General features: G+C 39.9%; 1 pseudogene; it reads right to left on the bottom strand.

The window, feature by feature from the left end:
- Window positions 1-219: 219 nt before the first annotated feature.
- Window positions 220-3199, bottom strand: LOC118661475 (annotated as a pseudogene).
- Window positions 3200-21508: the final 18309 nt, after the last annotated feature.

The following is a 21508-nucleotide window of genomic DNA, read 5'->3' as shown; positions in this document are numbered from 1 at the left end:
TTTGAAAAATAAAAAAAATAAAATATTTCTCTTTTTTTTCCAATTTAAGAAATATTTACTGAGCAGTCACCATGAGTAAGGTATTGGCGATGGAGCCCGTGCTACTTGGCTGCTGTTTTTCTAAGGGAGCAGTAGATGGTTTACTAAGAGGAATATGGCTGGAAGATTTTGGTTGCAACACATTCAGAAGCAATTCACCTTGTTCCAGCTTTAAAAGTGTCACACTTTGGGCTTCAGTTCAGACCTGGTGCTTTCAGAAGCAAAGATGTAGTTGATGGGTTCACAAGACAGATCCCATACCTGAGATTGGGTCCAATTAAGTTTTCAACTGCCAGCTAGTACTCTTGGGAAAGGTCTATAGCAAAAAAACACCCCTATCATCGGTACAGTTCACAGGAGGATGAGCAATGCTGTAGGAATCCGAAACGATGCTAGTGATAAGAGGGAACTGTCTGACTTTTGATACTTGAGGTCAAACAGAGTTCCAGCAGTATCTGGTATTTCCTCATAAAGTCCAGCAGACCCAGGAACCCCACCCCACCCCCATCCCCCTCAGAGGAGTGGAGAAACGTCCCATGCTCGATCTGTTGGGAAGCAGATCCAGGACTATTTGTGTTTCTTTTGAGGGGGTTGGAATCTCTGGAAGATGCAAGGCCAACTTCAGAACTGATTCTCCCCCTACCCCCACCCCCCGCCCTGCCGCTGCCTTCTTCTAAAAGAATTTCCAAGAAATCTTTGCTTGCCCAGCTATAGGGTCTGCACTGAGGGCAAGGCCAAAAACTGTAACTTCAGTAGAAATGAAGAATTCTTCAGAAAATTTACTAGTCTCCTTAGCCACTGAAGGGCCACCTCTTCTGTCAATTGATATCAAATACCTAACTTCAATGTCTAAGTTTTCTTCTTTAGACTGTTTCATACTTTCAAGTACAGATTCCACATAAGTCCTTTTAGTTATTCCTGTAGCATTTTCAGATCTGGATGTACCCCTTAGTTCCAGGTACTTGACACCATCATCTGCAAATTCTTTTTTTATTTTTATTTTTTTTATTGATTTTTTACAGAGAAGAAGGGAGAGAGATAGAGAGCTAGAAACATCGATGAGAGAGAAATATCGATCAGCTGCCCCCTGCACACCTCCCACTGGGGATGTGCCCGCAACCCAGGTACATGCCCTTGACCGGAATCAAACCCGGGACCCTTCAGTCCGCAGGCCGACGCTCTATCCACTGAGCCAAACCGGTTTTGGCTGCAAATTCTTTAATGACATCTTTTGTGACCATTAGAATATCTTCAGGGCTGGTAGTAGGCTGATAAATAATCTGAAACATCTGGAAACATTCTTCTAAAGTTCTTTTCTGGCACATTCTCATATTTGTTGGAATTTCTGTAAGATATTATCAAGTAGAATACTTTCACCTCACTTTCCAACAACTATCAAGGATCACTTAATTTCAACTTGACTCCTCAAAATAGCAAACGTGAATCACCTCTCAAGCAGCGTATGGCTGCTTAGACTAGCTTGAACCCCTATTCGGAGGCCATGTTTCCACACTTAATTTTTTTTTAAATCAAATTATTATTTTTTTAATAGTAAGACTTTATAAGTGGTATGTGATACATGGAACTTCAAGAAATTTACATTTTTTAAAATTTAAGACATATTTACAGGGAAGTCATCGTGAGTAAGTTATTGGTGATGAAGTCCATGCTACTTGGCTGCTATTCTTCAAAGGGAGTGGTGGACGGTTTACTAAGAGGAATATGGCAGGAATATGACTATCAATCATAGTCATCAGATCATGAATGTTAAGACCTGGTTTCTTAGCTTTTAATATCTTCATGGTATAGAACTAATGGATCCATTCAAGTGGGCATGAAGTTCCACTGAGGGACTGCTGTCACTCTTGAGTATCTTCAGGAGATGGGCCCTGCCGAGTCAGGAGCTTCAGGAGGGGTCAGTGCAGTGCACCAGTGACAGCAGAACCTTCAGCAAGAGCTCCCTGGCCTCCCTCAGGTACATGCGCAACGCCTCTGATGTGGTGCTAATTCTGGGACCAAAATGTATTTCTTACACTGGACCCATTTACATCCACAGAGTGTATGTGTGCATAATTATTTGCATAACAAATTTTCAGTGCTCTCAAAATTATTTGCAATTAGACTAGAACCTTGGGCCCAAGTCAGTATCTGTTTTAGCAGTAGATGGGGAAATGGGAAAGCTATGTACCATATTTATTTTATTTTCAAGTTAGCGTTCTTAACAGAAGGCCAGTGTCTGCAGTTTTTAGTGATCATATTTTTTGTTACTTTAAACTATCTTTTGTTATTAAAAATGCATTTCCTGTATTTGCACCTGAATAACATTGAATTTGATGAAGAATAATAGTACTTACATTCATTTAGACTTTCTATTTACCCTGCACTAATGTAAATGGCTTCTTCTCTACCCCAGTAACTTACTTAGGGATGCACATAGAATAGCATATTGGCAAATTTTGCTATTTTGCTATGCAATCATACAATAATTTTTGAGAAAATTTTTGTGTACTTATCCTAAAATGGAACACATAAGTATTTTTTCCTATCTCCTGCTGGTTTGTCAATTTGAATGGTCAGCCGAAGAGAAAATGAAAAACACCAGACTCAGTGACTTAAGCAAACTTTTCATTCGGTTTCTGTACTTGCATTTGAAACAGATCTGCTAGAGACCACTTACTTAACAAATGGATGACAAACACTTAGAGTCATCAGATTTTTAAAAAATCAAATTCTAACATATTAAAGAAATAAAAAATAACATTTGATGGAAATAAACTTTGCTTACAAAAATATTTACATGTAACCTGCATAGTTTTACTGGACCAAGAACTGTCCTCCCCATTTATAAAAATCAAAGGGAAACCTGATTGACAAGTAATAGTCCTTCCACTCCAACCTCCTATTTGTGCACCACATGTAGTCCCATGAGTTTCTATAGCTCATGTCAGGATCTAGGGTCTCTGTCACAGTACACTCTAGTCACCACTATTATCAGACTAAAGCAAGGCAAATTAAGTGCAGTTTTCACCAATAGGTTTAAGGAATCATCAATGTCAAGGTCAATGTTACTGATCATGAAGACATGGAAAGATCTTGTCAGGATGACAGATGACTTATTCTCCCTAGTTTTGACTGTTTCTACTGCATCTTCTTGTTCCATGTCTCTCTGATAGCCAACTAGATCACCAGTTAATTATAAAAGGATATAACTCAAGAACAGTCAGATGGAATTGTTGCATAGAGTTAGGTATGGGGGAAGGGTAGTAAGAAGCTTCCATGCCTTCTCTAGGCGCACCACAATCCCCAAATCCCCAGGTGTTCACCAGCCCAGAAGCTCAAGAAACTCACTTTAAATATAAAGACAGGTATATATTACAAGTGACTGGATGGAAAGGCTTCCAAATTGGAATGGAAGAAGTAAAACTGTCACCATTTACAGATGACATGATGTTACATATAGAAAACCCTAAAAAACTCTACCAAAAAAAAGTTACAGTTAATACATGAATTCAGTAAAGATTCAGGATACAAAATCAATATACAGAAATCTGTTGTATTTCTATACACTAAAAATAAAATATCTGAAAGAGAAATTAAGAAAACAATTCCATGTACAATTGCACCAAAAAGAATAGAATACCTAGGGAAAAATTTAACAAAGTGAAAAACCTGTACACTGACAACTCTAAGACATGGGTAAAAAAAAATTAAAGGAGACACAAATAAATGAAAGTGTACTAGTATACCATGCTCATGGATGGAAAGAATTAATATTAACTACCAAAACAATCTACACATTCAATTCCTATCAAAATTCCAATGGTTTGGTTTTTTTCCCTTAGAAATAGAGCAAATAATCCTAAAATGTGTATGGAACTACAAGAAAAGTTAGAGCCATCACACTCCCTGATTTCCAACTATATTACAAAGCTATAGTAATCAAGCCAGTATGATAATGGCATACAAACAGACACATAACAGTGGAGCAGAATAGAGAACCAAGAAATAAATCCATGCTTATACGGTCAATTAACTGACAAGAAAAGAGCCAAGAATCTACAATAGGAAAAGGATAGTCTCTTCAGTAAATGGTGTTGGAAGAACTGTTACAGCCACATGCAAAAGAATGAAACTAAACTACTATCATGCAACATATATGAAATTAGCTCAAAATGGATTAATGACTTGAATAAGACATGAAACTTCTAGAAGAAAATATATATGGTAAGCTTTTTGACATTGGTCTTGGCAGGGATTTTTTAGATTTTACACCAAAAACAAAGGCAAAATAAACAAGTGGCACTAAGCAAACCAAAAAATTTCTGCACAGCAAAGAAAAACCATTATAAAAATGAAAAGACATTTTGATAATGGGAGAAAATATTTGCAAATTATATATCTAATAAGGAGTTAATATCCAAAATACATAAATAACTTAACTCAATAGCAAAACAAACAATCCAACTTAAAAATGGGCAGAGCACCAAATGAACATTTTTCCCAAGAAGACATACAAATGACCAACAGATACATGAAAAGATGCTCGACATCACTAATCATCAAAGAAAGGCAAATCAAAAACACAATAAAAAAATCATTTCACACATGTTAAAATGGTTATTACCAAAAAGACCAGAAACAGCAAGCAGCGGTGAGGATGTAAAGAAAAAGGAGCCCTTGTGCACTGTTGGTGGCAATGCAAATTGGTGCTGCCACTATGGAAAACAGTATAAGGGTTCCTCAAAAAATTAAAAATAGAGCTGCTGTGTGATCTAGCAATTCCACTTCTAGGTAGTTATCCAAAGAAAACAAAAGCACTAACTCAAAAAAAAAAAAGATATGCACCCCCATGTTCACTGCAGCATTATTTATAATACCCAAGATATGGAAACAGCCTACGAGTCCACCAACAGATGAATAAAGAAAATATGATGTATACTGGTATATACACAATGGCATACTATTCAGTCATAAAAAGAGATGGAATCTTGCCAGTTGTGACAACATGATGGATCTAGAGAGAATCATGCTCAGTGAAATGAGTCAGATAGAGAAAAAAATACTATCTGATCTCTCTTATATGTGGGATCTTTGAAATACACACACACACACACACACACACACTCAGAGATACAGAGAATCAATTAGTGGTTGCCAGAGGAAGGAGAGGGCAATATTGGTGAAGGGAGTCACAAGGTACAAACTTCCAGTTACAAAATAAGTAAGTCATGAAGATGTGATGTACAGCATGACAACTATAGTTAACAATATTGTGTTGCATACTTGAAAATTGCTGAGAGTAGATCTTAAAAGTTCTCATCACGAGGAACCAAATTCTGTTACTACATATGGTGATGGATGATAATGAGACTTATTGGGTGATCATTCTGTAATATATACAAATATGGAATCATATTGTACACCTGAAACGAATATAATGGGTGTCAATTATACCTCAATATAAAGATAAAACAAAATAAAAAGCGAATGGATGATGAAAATATACCAGCTAACACTAATCAAAAGAAAACAAGTATAACTATATTTATTTTAGACAGGGCAGACTTCAAAGCAATAAAATGTATCAGGAATAAAGAATGGCATTAGGGGTCAATTCTCCAAGAAGACATAACAACCCTTAACATGTATGCACATAATAACAGACTGTCAAACTATGTGAAGCAAAAACTAATAGAACTGCAAGGAGAAACAGATGAATCCACTATCATAAGTGTAGACTTCAACACCCCTCTATCACAAATGGACAGATCCAGCAGGCAGAAAATCAATAGAGACATAATTGAACTCAACAACACCATCTATCAACTGGATGTAACTGACGTCGATAGACTGCTTCATCCAGCCACAGCAGCATACACATTCTCCTCCAGCTCACATGGAGTTCTGACCAAGAGAGAACACATTCTGGGCTGTGAAACACACCTTTACAAATTTTTAAAAATAGAAATCATTTGATGTCCGCTCTCAGATCACAGTGGAATTAAACTAGAAATCAATAACAGAAAGATAGCTGGAAAAATTACAGTTATACACATGTAGCCTTTCTGTGCTACCCAGAGTGGTGTCCAAGTGGGGTTGTTGTGTGTTCCTATCATAATATAAAGGGGAACTTCCACCATGTTTGGAGTCTTTGATGTTCCACAGATGAAGGAGGAGGATGTCCTCCAATTCCTTGCAGCAGGAACCCACTTAGGTGGCACCAACCTGGTCTTCCAAACGGAACATGCATCTACAGAAGGAAAAGTGATGGCATCTTCACCATAAATCTGAAGAGGCCCTGAGAGAAGTTTCTCCTGACATTTCATGCCATTGAAATACTGTCTGGTGTCAGTGTCATATGCTTCAGGGATAATGGCCAACAGGCTGTGCTGAAGTTTGCTGCTGCCTTTGGAGCCACTTCTTTTGCTGGCACTTTACTACTGGAATCTTTGCTGAGCAGGTCTAGACAGCCTTCTAGAAGCCACAACTTCTGGTGGTTATTGATCCCAGGGTTGAAGGCCAGCCTTTCACTGAGGTGTCTTATGTTAACCCATCGACCAGTGCCCGGTGCAACACACACCCTCCTCTACACTGTGTGACCATTGCCATCAGGTACAACAAAGGACTCGGTGACTCTAATGTGACGGACACTGGTCAGGGAAGTTCTGTGCATGCTTGGCACCATCTCTCTGCAGGAGGTCATGCCGGATCTCTATTTACACAGATATCCTGTAGAGACGAAAAAGGACAAGCAGGCCACTGCTAAAAAAAAAAAAAAAAAAAAAAAAAAAAAAAAAAAAAAAAAAAAAGGCTGTGGCCAAAGAGAAATTTCAAGGTGAATGGACTGCTCCACCTCCCAAGTTCACTGCTGCTCAGCCCAACGTTGCAGACTTGTCTGGAGGCTCAGGTGCCCTCTGTGCCTGTTCAGCCGTTTCCCACTGAAGCCTGGAGCTCAGCCTGCCACAGAAGACCGGCCTGCAGCCCCCACCACGCAGGCCACTGAAGGGGTAGGGACAACCACTGAGTGGTCTGAAGCCATTCTTCCACAGACTCTTAAACAGAAAATGGAAATAAGGTTGATGGGAAATAAATAGTATCTCAAAAGAAAGAAGGAAGGAAGGAAAGAAAGAAAGAAAGAAAGAAGAAGGAAGGAAGGAAGGAAGGAAGGAAGGAAGGAAGGAAGGAAGGAAGGAAGAAGAAAGAAAGAAAGAAAGAAAGAAAGAAAGAAAGAAGAAAGAAAAGAAAGAAAGAAGAAAGAAGAGAAAAGGGAAGGAAGGGAAGGGGAAGGGGAAGGGGAAGGGGAAGGGGAAGGGGAAGGGGAAGGGGAAGGGAAGGGGAAGGGGAAGGGGAAGGGGAAGGGAAGGGGAAGGGGAAGGGGAAGGGGAAGGGGAAGGGGAAGGAAGGAAGGGAAGGGGAAGGGAAGGAAAGGAAAGGGGAGAGAATGAGAGAGAGAGAGAGAGAGAGAGAGAGAGAGAGAGAGAGAGAGAGAGAGCCGCATTACTAAATAACACATGGGTAAAAGAAGAAATCTCAAGAGAAATTTAAAAATATTTTTAACTAAGTGAGAATGAAAACACAACTTACCAAAATGTGAGGAATGCAGTAAGAGCAATTTTTAGAGGGAAATTTATACTATTGAATGCATATATTAGAAAAAAGAGAAAGATCTGAAATCAGCAATCTGAGTTTCCACCTTAGGAAATTAGAAAAAAAGTGCAAACTAAATCCAAAGTAAGCAGAAAAAAGAAATAAGAATTAGAGCAACAACAACAACAACAAAAATCAATAAAATTGTAAACAGATAATCAGTAGAGTTGGAGTCCAAATCCAGGTGTAAATGTCTTTGAAACCGCCCTACTTTGTGTATCTCAATTAAGGAGGTCAAGTTCAGGACTTGTGGTTGTCGTCAATTTTGAAGGCTAGATGCTTTACTAACACAGCAGAAACTACCTTCTGAGACTCATCAGTGCACTTCTGGCCTGATTCATACATGCCTGTGCACATCTGGAAAACCATAGGGTACTTCTTGCCAAAAAATGTAAGCATGAGTCAATGAAGAGGCTCCTGGGAGAAAATTGATCCTAATGGAGAAAGAAGCAGAGATGATGAGCTTTGTCCTATTCAACACAGTACTGGAAGTCCTAACCAGAGCAATTAGGCAAAAAGAAAGGAAGACATAAAATTGACTTTGTTTACAGATGACATATATGATCTTATATATAAAAAAAAACCCTAAAGTACCACCAAAACCCTGTAAGAACTAATCAACAAATTAAGTAAAACGGCAGGGTACAGTTTTGTTTCTGAATGAAAAATAAAGAAAACAATTCCATTACACAGAATAAAAACTAATAATAAAACACAAATAAATTTAACCTAGGAGATGAAAATCTGTACACTGAAAATAGTAAGATATGAATGAAAGAAATTGAGGAAGATGAACATAAGTGGAAAGATATCCCATGTTCGTGGATGAGAAGTAATATTGTTAAAATGCCCATAATACCCAAAGTCATTTATAGATTCAATGCAATTCCTACCAAAATTCCAATGTCATTTTTCAAAGAATATTAAAAAAAAAATCTTAAAATTTGTATGGATCCCTGACAGGTTTGGCTCAGTGGCTAGAGCGTTGGCCTGTGGACTGAAGAGTCCCAGGTTTGATTCTGGTCAAGGGCATGTGCCTTGGTTGTGGGCACATCCCCAGTGCAGGGGGGGTGGGGGGGTGCAGGAGGCAGCTGATAGATGTTTCTCTCTCATGGATGTTTCTAACTCTCTATCTCTCTCCCTTCTTCTCTGTGAAAGATCAATAGAAAATATTTTAAAAAAATTTGTATGGAACCACAAAAACTAAGCAAAACAAACAGGAAGAGCCAAAACAATATTGAGAAAGAAAAACAAAGCTGGAGGCACCATACTTCCTGATTTCAAACTATACCACAAAGCTGTAGTAATCAAAATGTTACAGGACAGGAAAGGGACTCATCTCCCCCAGTTGCTTGTGGAAGTGGGATTCTTGGGATCCTGCTGGAATAAGAATTTCCAGAAGCGCTAATGGGAGGAAGAGATATAATAGAAAGCCTTATTTCTGTGGAATTACCCCTGGATTTCCAAAGTCCCATACTTAGTCATAGAAGAAGTGTAGCTGGGGGTTCAGCAAAGCTAAAATCAGAGCCAGTGTCCAGAATTTCCTTTCCATGTTGGAGCCGAGTCCAGTCTAGCATCAGGCTAGCTTAGCTTGTGTTTTCCACTCACTCCATTAGGACATAGAGTGTGGAGTCTGCATGGTCACAGGCCATCGGGATGAATGTAAGAGAGCCAAGCACAAGCCACAAACCAAGAGAGCAGCAAGAGTCTGAAGACAGCCCTGAAATAAACCTAGACACATATCATTGACTAATATTTGATAAGGAAGCCAAGAACACTGAATGGGGAAAAGATAGTCTTTTCAATAAATGGTGCTGGGAAAACTGGATGTTCACATGCAAAAGAATAAAATTGCACTCCTATCTTAACACCATTTGTAAAAATTAACTCAAAATGGATTAAAGACTTGAAATGTAAGACCTGAAACCAAAACTCCTGAAGGAAAATGGGGGAAAGTTCTTTGACATTGGACTTGGCAACAATTTTTTGGATATGATAATAAAAGCACAAGCAACAAATTTTAAAAAATGAACAAGTGGGACTATATCAAACTGAAACCTTCTGCACAGCAAAGAAGAAATCAACAGAATGAAATGGCAACCCATTGAATAGGAGAAAATATTTGCAAAGCATATATTAGATAATGAATTTATATCCAAAATATATAGGAACTTATATAACTGAAGTGCAAAAAACCCCCAAATAATCCAATTTAAAAATGGACAGAGGTTCCAAATAGTCATTTTTCCAAAGAAGACACAAATAGCCAACAGACATATGAAAAGATGTCCAATATCACTAATCCTCAGGGAAAGCAAATCAAAACCACATTGAGGTACACCTCACCCCTATGAGAATAGCTGTTATAAAAAAGACAAGATATAAGAGTGCTTTTGCTCCCGTCAATAAATTCTTACTTGCTTTTCTAAGAGAGAGAGAGAGAGAGAGAGAGAGAGAGAAGACATAAGTGTCAGTGAGGATGTATTGAGAAGGGAAGTGTACTAGGAGTGCACTGTTGGTAAGAATGTAAATTAATACAACCACTACAGAAAACAGCATAGAGCAGTGGTTCTCAACCTTCCTAATGCCGCGACCCTTTAATACAGTTCCTCATGTTGTGGTGCCCCCCAATTTCATTGTTACAAATTGAACATAATTAAAGCATAGTGATTAATCACAAAACAATATGTAATTAGATATGTGTTTTCTGATGGTCTTAGGCAACTCCTGTGAAAGGGTCATTCGACCCCCAAAGGGGTCGTGACCCACAGGTTGAGAACCACTGGTATAGAGGTTCCTCAAAAAATGCAAAATAGCCCTAACTGGTTTGGCTCAGTGGATAGAGCATCGGCCTGCAGACTGAAGGGTCTCAGGTTCGATTCCAGTCAAGGGTATGCACCTTGGTTGCAGGCACATCCCCAGTAGGGGGTGTGCAGGAGGCAGCTGATCAATATTTCTCACTCATTGATGTTTCTAACTTTCTCCCTTCCTCTCTGTAGAAAAATCAATGAAAATATATCTTTAAAAAATACTGTATGATCCAGTAACCCCACTTCTGGATCTAAATATGTAGGCTATGAAATCATTCTCTTGAAGAGTTATCTGTATCTGTCTGCATGTTCATGGCAGCATTATTCACAACAGCCAAAACATGTGTGGACACAAAAGGAGCCACATACTAAACCTGACAAGTTGGGGGGGGGGGGGGGGGCCTGGGAGGAGGCCTTTCAAACTCAGAGACCTAAAATAACCACAAAGGATGGTCTGAAATCAAAACTTTTTAACTAAAAGCAGTTTACAGTTGGTAGTCATGTCCTACGCCAGAAATATTCCCTGACAAAGGTCAATTTTCACCTTAACTACGCCTGTTTGTTGTCCTTCTGCATCTACGATAACATGCCTTTGGAATGTCAAAGTAAATTTCTTTTTCCAGACACTACTCTGCAGAGGCCACAAGTCCCCTCATTGTTATTGAGTTAACTGTTGACTATTAAGTATCCTATACTCACCTATGTAAAATAAATATGTGTCTATCATTTCACTGTTTATCCAATCCCAAAGGTTCCCCCTCCCTTGCTTTCTCCCACCTCCCTAATCTATCACCAATGGGTTTCATGTAACCCACTTATGTCTTCTCTTTTCACTGTAATGTATAAAATAAGGTGCAAAACTTCCTTTCTCTGGAGCATTATTTCAATCCATTGAGATTTTGCTTTCTCGATAAAAAACAAAAATGTGGAAAACAATTCAGCCATAAATCCTGTCATTTGTAACAGCATGGATGGACCTTAAGGGCATTATTCTAAGTGAAATAAGTCAGACAGAGAACAAATACTGTATGATCTCACTTCTATGTAGAATATGTATTTTAAAGCCAAACCCATAGCAACAGAAAGTAGAATAATGGTTGCCTGGACCCAGAGGGTCCTCACTGCCTCTTTTACATACAGATGCTGGTTGAAGGGGGGGGGGGGTGGGGAGAGAAGACTGGAATGTTAAAGACACAGCTCCTCTGTGTTGCTAGCCTGTGTATTGAAAAGTAGATGGTCCATTGTTTCAGCAGAGATATTAATGAGATGTCAGCTATAAGAAGAAAGGCCTGAAGAACGAAGAGAGGGTAGAGAATTTAAATTGGTGGCAAGGCAGGGGATAGAGACTGGTCTTGGTTTAGATTTTCCCAAAAAGCAGCCCCTGAGGAGGGGCGTGGGTGCAAGCAGGCTGTTTGGAAGGTGTTACCCGGAAGGAAGCTAACGTATAGGAGTGAATAAAGTGAGTCACAGGGGAGAGACCAAAGCCTGGGAAAGATATGTTAATGAGGGGATTACAGGTGGACCCCGTGAGGAACATGCCCCCAGCGTTTCACTGCAGGATTGGAAAGCTGGGGTGTTTATCTCTCTGCCTAAGTCGCATCAGTTGAGGGTGGCAGTGGTGCATTAGCCCTGGGCCTGAGGAGGCTCCCCGCTGCCTGACAAAGCCATTAGGCAGTGACCATGTGAGGCCTCTGGGTGAGGAGTGTCAGCATGCTTGATTGCTCGCCACCCAAGTGGCAGGCGGCCTCAGAGTGGGCAGGTTTGTCTGCAGCGAGGTGGGAAAAAGCTCTCTTGGGGGTTGCGGGGGGGGGGGGGGGGGGGGGGGGTGGAGGGGAGTTAAGCAATATGTTGATGTGATATAATTTCTGGGCTCTGATCATTCAGTCAAATCTGCCACATATATAAACACCTTACATAAGGGCATCTTTGGGAAAAGACCAGAGAAAGAATCATGAGAAAGTCTCTGAGTTCCAAACCTGGGTCCGTGGAGAAGCGAGTGGAGGGGGGCAGGGGGCAGAGGGCAGAGTGCAAGGGGAGCAGGAGCCAGAGGTGACCATGGGAACAGCCCACAGGACATGGGAAGAGCCGTGTGCTCTCTGATGAGGCTTCAGAGGAAGGTCTAGCCCTTCTCAGGTTATAAGTGGAATAGCTTTTTCCATTTTCACTTGTTTATTACAGCTCCTTTTCCTTCTCCCAGGACTCAGCCAGGCAGCAGGCAATCTGAGTGACAGACAGCCACCATGCTGTCCTCAGCATCCCCCGCCCCCCACTACTTAACCCTCTCACTGTCTTTGAACCAAATCAAAGGAAGTGGATTTCAACTTTTTCTCCCCTTAAGATGATTTCTTTTCCATGAGGCTCCTTATGCAAAAGAGACCAGTCCCTTGTCACCCATCAGCCTTCCAGATCTTGCTACGGCAAGTCTGAATCCTGGATGAACCCAACTGAGGCTGTTGAGGAGGGAACCTGGCTACATTAGCAAACCTGCCTGAAGGGTAAATGGGTTCAGGCTTCACAGCAGCTAGCCAGTGCTGCCTCGCTGAAACAAACCGCTCTATCAGCAGTTTCATCAGCACGCTGAGGGACAGGCCCTGCAGTGAGCCAGAAAGAGCTGTTTTTCTATCCACTGGAAAATATTTCTAAGACAAAGCCTGGTCCTCCGAAGCATTAGCTAGGATTTGATGCCTTAGGCAAATTAATCACATTCCTGCTCAGTGGGGCTCCACAGACAAAAAAAAAAAAAAAAAAAAAAAAAAGGAGAGTTGCTAAGTTACCACTGCAGTGCCTCAGTGATGGTTTCAAGATTAAGGCAGGTAACAAATTCCAGGAATTGCCTGAAGATGCGGAAGCAGTTCCTAATATTCCATCATGCTGGGTTCTCAGAGTTTTCAGGCCTGGATTTGGTCGGATTTTCCAACCATGTTGGAGTGTCTCACCCTGCAATTGCTTCTATTCCTGTGAAAATATACACAAAAAGCCTTCTCTGAGCCCAGCTGGCTTGGCTCAGTGGTTGAACATTGAACCTATGAAGCAAGAGGTCACCAGTTTGATTCCTGGTCAGGAAACATGCCTGGGTTGTGGGCGCGATCCTCTGTGGGGGGTGTGCAGGAGGCAGCCAATCAATGATTCTCTGCTCATTGATGTTTCTATCTCTTTCTCTCTGAAGTCAATAAAAATACTTTTTTTAAAAAAAAAGCTTTCTCTGAAAACACAGAAGAACAGAGGTGCAGGTACTGAACAAATGCAGCTATTCCTGGAGTTAGCAAACAAAAGTCAGCAATTACTTTCAACCCTTCCTGCCACAGGAGACACAGAGAACTGTGGGACACAGATATAGAAGTCACACTGATGACGTATTTCTCCCTTAGTCACATTGGGAAGGTGTTATCATCAATGTCTCGCTGAGTGGAAGCTACTATCAGAATCCGTTACACATCCTTTATATTTCATTATATTAAAAAGTATCTCTTGGCTGTCATAAAAAATCAACAAATAACAAGGATGGGCAAAATGGAGAAAAGGTAACACTCATGCACTATTGGTGGAATTTTAAATTGGTACAGCCACTATGGAAAACAATGTGGAAATTCCTCAAAAAATTAAAACGTTGTTATATGACCCAGCAATTCCACTTCTGAGTATTTATCCAAAGAAAAACAAAACACTCATGCAAAAAGATATGTGCACCCCTATGTTTATTGCAGCATTATTTACAATAGTCAAGATATGGACCTAGGTGTCAGCCATAGATGAATATATAACGAAGACATGAATCTATACATATATCAAAAAAGGGGCCACATACTAAACCTGACAAGCTCAGGGGAGGCCTGAGCAAACTTACAAACTTAAAGACCTAAAGTAACCACAAAGGATGATCTGAAATGAAAACTTCCTAACTAAAAATGAGTCATGGTGTGGAGTCATATCCTAGGCCGATATCTTCCCTGACAAAAGTCAGCCTTTACCTGAACTGAGCCTGTATGTTGTCTTTTTTGCATCTATGGTAAACACACCTTTGGAATGTCAGGGTCATTTTCTTTTTTTCCAGACCTCTCACTACACCAGAGGAGAGACCACAAAACCTCTCATTGTTATTGCAATCCTGTTCATTGTTAACTGTTAATTATCCTGTACCCACCTATGTAAAAGAAGTATGTTTCCATTTCTTTTACTTTTTATCCAATCCCAGAGATTTCTCCACTTTGCTTCCTCCCACCTCCCTAATGTATCACCAATGGATATCATGTAATCCACTTTCACCTCTTTTGATCGTAATACATAAACTAAGGTGCAAAACTACCATTCTCTGGAGCATTTTCTCAATCTGTTGAGATTTTGCTTCCCAGCAATTGTCATCAGTTTGGTTCAAATAAAACCCACAAAAATTCTCTACAGGTTTAAACATCTCTTATGTTGACAACACACACACACACACACACACACACACACACACACACACACACATACACACAAATGGAATATTACTCAGCAATAAAAAAGAATGAAATCTTGCCATTTGGAACAACATGGATGGATATAGAGGATATTTGTTAAGTGAAATAAGTCAGATAGAGAAAGACAAATACCATTTGATTTCACTTACATGTGGAATAAAAAACAAACCAAATGAATGAAAGCAAAACAGAAACAGACCTATAAATACAGAAAACAAGCTGATGGTTGCCAAAGGAGAGGGGGTAGGGAAATGGGGGGAGAGGGGGGGAAGATGATAAATAAAAAAAATACTTTTTAAAAAAGTATCCTTAAGTCAGATGGGCTGAAGTATACTATAATAACAAACAACCCCAAAATGTCAGTGGCTTAAAACAACAAGGGTTTATTCTTGCTTTCACTGTACAGCCATTATACTATGGCTGGAAGCTTTGCTCCAAGTTTCCTCATTCCAGGACCCAGGGGAAGGAGCATGCACTCTCTGGATTGCCTCTCAGTCAGAGGAAAAGAGAGAGCATGCTGTTATGGCCTGAATTGTGAAAGAAAGTAAAAGAAAGAGGAATCTCATTTACCTCCCTACAGAATCACCACCTTTATTTATTTATTTATTTTAATTTATTTTTATTGATTTTAGAGAGGAAGGGAGAGGGACAGAGAGACAGAAACATCAATGATGAGAGAGAATCATTGATCGGCTGCCTCCTGCACGCCCCCCATTGGGGACCAAGCTCACAACCTGGGCATGTGGCCGTGACTGGAATTGAACCTGGGACCCTTTAGTCTGCAGGTCGATGCTCTATCCACTGAGCCAAATCCGCCAGCGATGCAGAATCACCACATTAAAAAAAAGAAAAAAGTCAGCAAACCAACATTTCTCAAACCCCTCTAGTTACTATTACTATTACAATTGCTATTATTATTATTTCTACTAGTATTTCTCTAGCCCTTTAAAACTAAAATCTCACTGTCCACTCGCAAACCCCTCCCTCTCTAAACACCAAATCATTCTGTCTAACTCTCCTATGAACCAGTGGTGACGGTTCAATTCCTGGTTAGAGAAGGATTCTTTCTCATCATTGATATTTCTATCTCCCTCTCCTTCCTCTCTGGAATCAATAAAAATATATTTTTTTAAAAAAATTATTTGGTCTACCTCTTCTTAAAGTTGCTAATGACTTCCTTTTGCTTAAACCAAAAACACTTTTCCCATTCTGCTCTACTAGTCATCTCTGAAGCATTTCCATCTAATGGCCATACTCTTCTTTTAATCTGTTTGTTTAATGTTAGGACACTAGAGTATTTTTTAAAAAATATGTTTATGTTGATTTGAGAGAAAGAGGAAGGGAAAAAGGAGAGAGAGAGGGAGAGATAGAAACACTGATGAGCAAGAAACATGGATCAGCTGCCTCTCACATAACCCCCACTGGGGAATGAGCCCAAAACCTGACTGGGAATCAAACCAGCGACCTCTTGGTGGATGGGACGATGCTCAATCCATTAAGCCACACCAGCCAGGCGAAGACACTAGAGTATTTTAAAAACCCATATGTCGCCGAAACCGGTTTGGCTCAGTGGATAGAGCGTCGGCCTGCGGACTGAAAGGTCCCGGGTTCGATTCCGGTCAAGGGCATGTACCTGGGTTACGGGCACATCCCCAGTAGGAGATGTGCAGGAGGCAGCTGATCGATGTTTCTCTCTCATCGATGTTTCTAACTCTCTATCTCTCTCCCTTTCTCTCTGTAAAAAATCAATAAAATATATTAAAAAAAAATAAAAACAAAAAAACCAAAAACCCATAAACTCTTTATAAAAAAATAAAAAAAAATAAAAACCCATATGTCATATGATGGAATCCATAAATATTTCTGGATGCATTGTTAGCTAATACATTTTTTTAGCATGACCACCTTTCCATTGCCATACCTGATAAAATTAATGATTTCTTCACTTGTCTCATCTACTACCCAATGCATAATAAAATTTATCTGATTGTCACAAAGGAAATCAGGATTCAAATAAAGTCGACACATTTATTTGCTTATCTTATCCTTTAAACCTCTTATTTTATACTACCTCTCTTTAACTCTTTCTTCCCACACCATATATTTGTTGGAGAATCATTTATCTTTTAGAATGTTCCACATTTTGAATGTGGCTGATTGCTTTTTCATAATGTCATCTAAATTTTCTCCATCTTCTAACATTTCCTTTAAAATGATAGCTCTAGAGATGTGATTAGGTTCAGTTCAATTTATTTTAAGAAAGAATATTCCGTATGTGAGGCTGTACCAATATCTCTACTAACAGTAACTATCAACTGCAATTTAAAACTTCTTTGCAGCTCTTTTTCCTTAAATTACATCCCACGGGGATGTGCAGGCAAAATATTGTATTTTAAAGTCTTTTGAAGTACTTTTTTTTCCTTGTATGGATATGCTACCAACTTGATATGTAGTTAGGTTCTTTAGCTTCAGTTTGTTTTCAATTCTTAAGGATTGTTCTTGAAGGAAACCAGAGTATGCCACCCCAAAATATGCCACTTTGACATGTTGATTACTTAGATTAAAGGCATGTAAGAAACAGCTGGGACAAGAAGGACACTCTGACCCTCTGTCCAAAAAGCAAAAGATAAACCTCCCATGTGCAAAGTGCCTTCCCCATGGCAGGAGGAGGCAAGACAGTCTTATCACCAGAGACAAGAAATTTGGAGCCTCGAAATCTGTCCAGAAAAACCTTGTTAAACTAACCCTTATCTTCCTAGTTACTTCATCATTACTACCCGGAATCCAAACGCCTCTGAGGCTTTGCCAATTTTTCACAAATTTCTTGTTACTTTGTCTAAAGGTACAATAGCTTCCTGCTCTGGTCACTTCTTTGAATCTTCATTCTCTTGTGAAGGCTCCCTTGAACATGTAAACATTTAATAAAATTGTATGCTTTTCCCGTGTTAATCTGTCACGATTACATCAGTTTACATTTTAGGCCCAGCTGGGGAGCCAAACAGAACAGAGGAGAATTTGTCTTCCCTTTATTTTCTCTTCACTTGATTATGCTGTGTTCTTTTAAATATTTAAAACAAATATGGTTGCCCTAGCTGGTTTGGCTCAGTGGATAGAGCATCGGCCTGCGAGACTCCTCTCATCATTGATGTTTCTATCTGTCTCTCCCTCTCCCTTCCTCTCTGAAATCAATATAAATATATTTAACATAAAAAATAAATAAATAAAAATATATAAAAAACAATGCAACCATATACATAACATTTATAAAAATAAAATGAAACAAATATGGTTACCGACAAAGAGTCTTTGACCACTTTAGTCAGGCTTCTGAACCTGATCTAGGCCCATCTATGCACAGCCACAAAAATCTGATATTAGCAAAAACCCTGCTAAGTCAATTTAGCTAGAGTCCCCCATCCTCCATGGGAAGGGTCCAAACCTCCACTTGTCTAATATTTCCCTCAATTCATCCTTTCCATGGGGCGTCATGCTGTGTAAACCATACACAATGACTGGAGAGAGAGACATAGGAGCCATCAAGCAGCCATCCTGGTGTTTCCAGAGTCCATCTACCTGGATTAAACTTCCAGCTTTTCCCCCAAAATCCAACTCTTCCTGAGTCTGAAGCTGTTATTGGACCATGCAGTTCTCTTATGATTTCCTGAGATGCTAGCCCAAAGAAGGTCTCTTTGTCAAGGGAGGGTACATAAACCCACGAGGGGTCTAAGGGATCGGGTGGGACCAAGTGGCATAGTCCCAAGGAAACTGCTTGGATTTCTTGAGTGGTTGGGGAAGAGATTGCCACTTTAGCAAATTTATCAGCTAGTGATCACTATGGGGAATTCTTCTAAATGACTTAGCAGGATTCTTGCTAAAGCTAGATTCCGCAAGGAAACGTCCTTGTTGAGGAGAGGGCTCAGGGGAGCATGAGCAAAGTTTGGTCAAGCAAAAAATCTTTGTCAACATAAACACATATACAAACGTACATACACACATCCCCTCAAAAGGTAGTATACTGTAACACAGCTGGGTATCTTACCTAATAATAGACAAACATGTAAATTAACTGTCCCTCCACTATGCTCACCAGCCAATCAGGAGAGTATGCAAATTAACCCAACAAAGATGGCGGTTAATTTGCATATGTAGGGGCGAAGCGGCGGAGCGAAGACTGAAGGCTCCGTCTGCAGCGAAGGCCTGGGTCCCGGGTGCCGGAGGAAAAACCGGTGCCGGAAGCCAGGGGAAGGGAAGGCCTACTGTACGAATCTCTTCGTGCAACAGGCCTCTAGTATATATAGATTAACAAAGTATGTGTGTGTATATATATACACACACATACTTTGTTAATCCTTGCCTGTGGATATTTTTCCATTGATTTTTAGAGAGAATGGAAGGGAGGGGGAGACACACACAGAGAGAAACATGAATGTAGAGAGAAACATCGATTGGCTGCCTCCCACACATACCCCAACTGGGTCAGGAATAAGCCTACAACCGAAGTGCATGCCCTTGATCAGAATTGAAGCCAGGGCCCCTCAGTCCATGGGCCAATGCTCTATCCACTGAGCCAAACCAGCTAGGGTGCTGGACCCAAATTTTTTTTACTAAAATATATCTTGTTGAACACTCCACATCAGTATATAGATATAATGTTTATTCCTTTTTCATCTGCAGAAGACTCCATTATATGGAGGTACCATAATTTGTTTGATTTAGGTGTGTCTCTTATATATATATCATAAAATCTAGTTAGCTTATTTTTTCATGTCATAAAATGATTTATAATTTTAGAATGTAGTTACCAATTCTACACTATATATGTAGGACATTTATAAATGGCTTCCATAGAAAAATGTTTTCTTCCGTTTAAATTAAGTCATAGTTTGGATAAGCAGGGAGGAATACTGGGAAAACAGTCATCTTATCTTTTATGTGTTTTGCACATCATTTTGGACACTGTAGCTGTACAGTAAGATGTCGCAAGATACTGCCAACAATTTTGAGATTAGCCTCTCCCTTAAATCCAGTGAGAATAAATTTAAGATGAGATAAACATACGTTGCCTGAGAGCTGTCCCTGACATTTTATTGCTCTTTTACAGCTTAATTAAAAGCAGTGTGATGCTAAAACAGACTAAGCCAATAAAAAAAAATTATCCTCAGCATGTGAATTGTGACTTCACTCAGGACATTTGGCAATGACTGTCCATGTGACAGTTTCAGAGCCGCCCATTTGTCACATGGATCACCACAGGTTGGGATGAAGTTCCTTGTAGATGTTTCCATCACTTAAAAACTTCACGTAGAGCCACTGAGTTCATTCCTATTCCAGGTTGTGGTATATTGGTTTATCACCGGCAAATAAGAGTAGCGAGTCAGGAAATCATGAGTTGAGCTCTCAGGATTAGGGACAGCTGCACTTTTTCTTCTTCTTTTTTGTTTTAATATATTTTTATTGATTTCAGAGAAGAAGGGAGAAGGAGAGATAGAAACATTAATGATGAGAGAGAATCACTGATCGGCTGTCTCCTGCACGCCCCCCACTGGGGATCGAACCTGCCACCCGGGCATGTGCCCTTGACCGGAATGGAACCCGGGACCCTTCAGTCTGCAGGTGGATGCTCTATCCACTGAGCCAAACCGACCAGGTCCAGCTGCATTTTTCTGAGTGTACTAGTACATTTCACCTGCACCTTGAACTTGGAACTCAGAGTTCTTTCATATCCCAGAAACACCACATCGGGAGATTGCAAATTGTTGCCTGCCATTCTCTCTTTGAGTTGAAGGCCACTCCTTTTGTGCTTCCAGTTTCGTGAGGTTTATTGACTTTCCTTTATGCCTTGCCTTCTCAAGCACTTTTGAGCTGACATCCTCCTGAGTAATGCATTCATCAGTGAGTTTAGGAAAATAATAATACAGAATGTCAATGGTAAGCTATAAAAATGATTGTCCCTGGTTTCTACTCCAAGGACAAGACAAGGCTTTCTCCAGCTTGATTCTCTTTGTGATAGTCTCATAATGTTAGTCATTGTAAAGCAAAAAATCATTACATGCTGGGGACTGTATTAGGCAAGTTGGATCTGTGCTTTCTCTCTTTTCATTCCATCCTCATAGCAACACTGTGAGGTAGATTCTCAGTCAGTTTTTTTGTTTGTTTCAAAATAAATTTACCCAGGTTGCCACACATAATGAGACAGTATTATAATTATACATTGAATAATGAAGTTGTCATTATTTTTCAAGGATGTTAATATGGTGTGGTGTATGTGAGCTATAATTTGGTTGGGCAACGTACGATAACAACAGACTCAAAGTAATAGCAATCTAAACACAGAAAGGCCTATCTCTCTCAAGAAACAGTATGTTAGAGGACCCTGGCTGGGTTGCTCAGTTGGTTAGAGCATTGTCCTGTGCACCAAAAGGTTGCAGGTTCAATTCCCCATCAGGGCACATGCCTAGGTTATAGGTTCCATACCTGGTGGGGGCACATAAGGGAGGCAACCGATCGATGTTTCGCTCTCCTTCCTTTCTCTTTCAAATCAATAACAACATATCC

The sequence above is a fragment of the Myotis myotis genome, unplaced genomic scaffold (genome assembly GCF_014108235.1).
Source record: "Myotis myotis isolate mMyoMyo1 unplaced genomic scaffold, mMyoMyo1.p scaffold_m19_p_8, whole genome shotgun sequence".
In the NCBI taxonomy this organism is placed as follows: domain Eukaryota; kingdom Metazoa; phylum Chordata; class Mammalia; order Chiroptera; family Vespertilionidae; genus Myotis; species Myotis myotis.
This window is presented reverse-complemented; position numbering and strand designations above follow the sequence as displayed.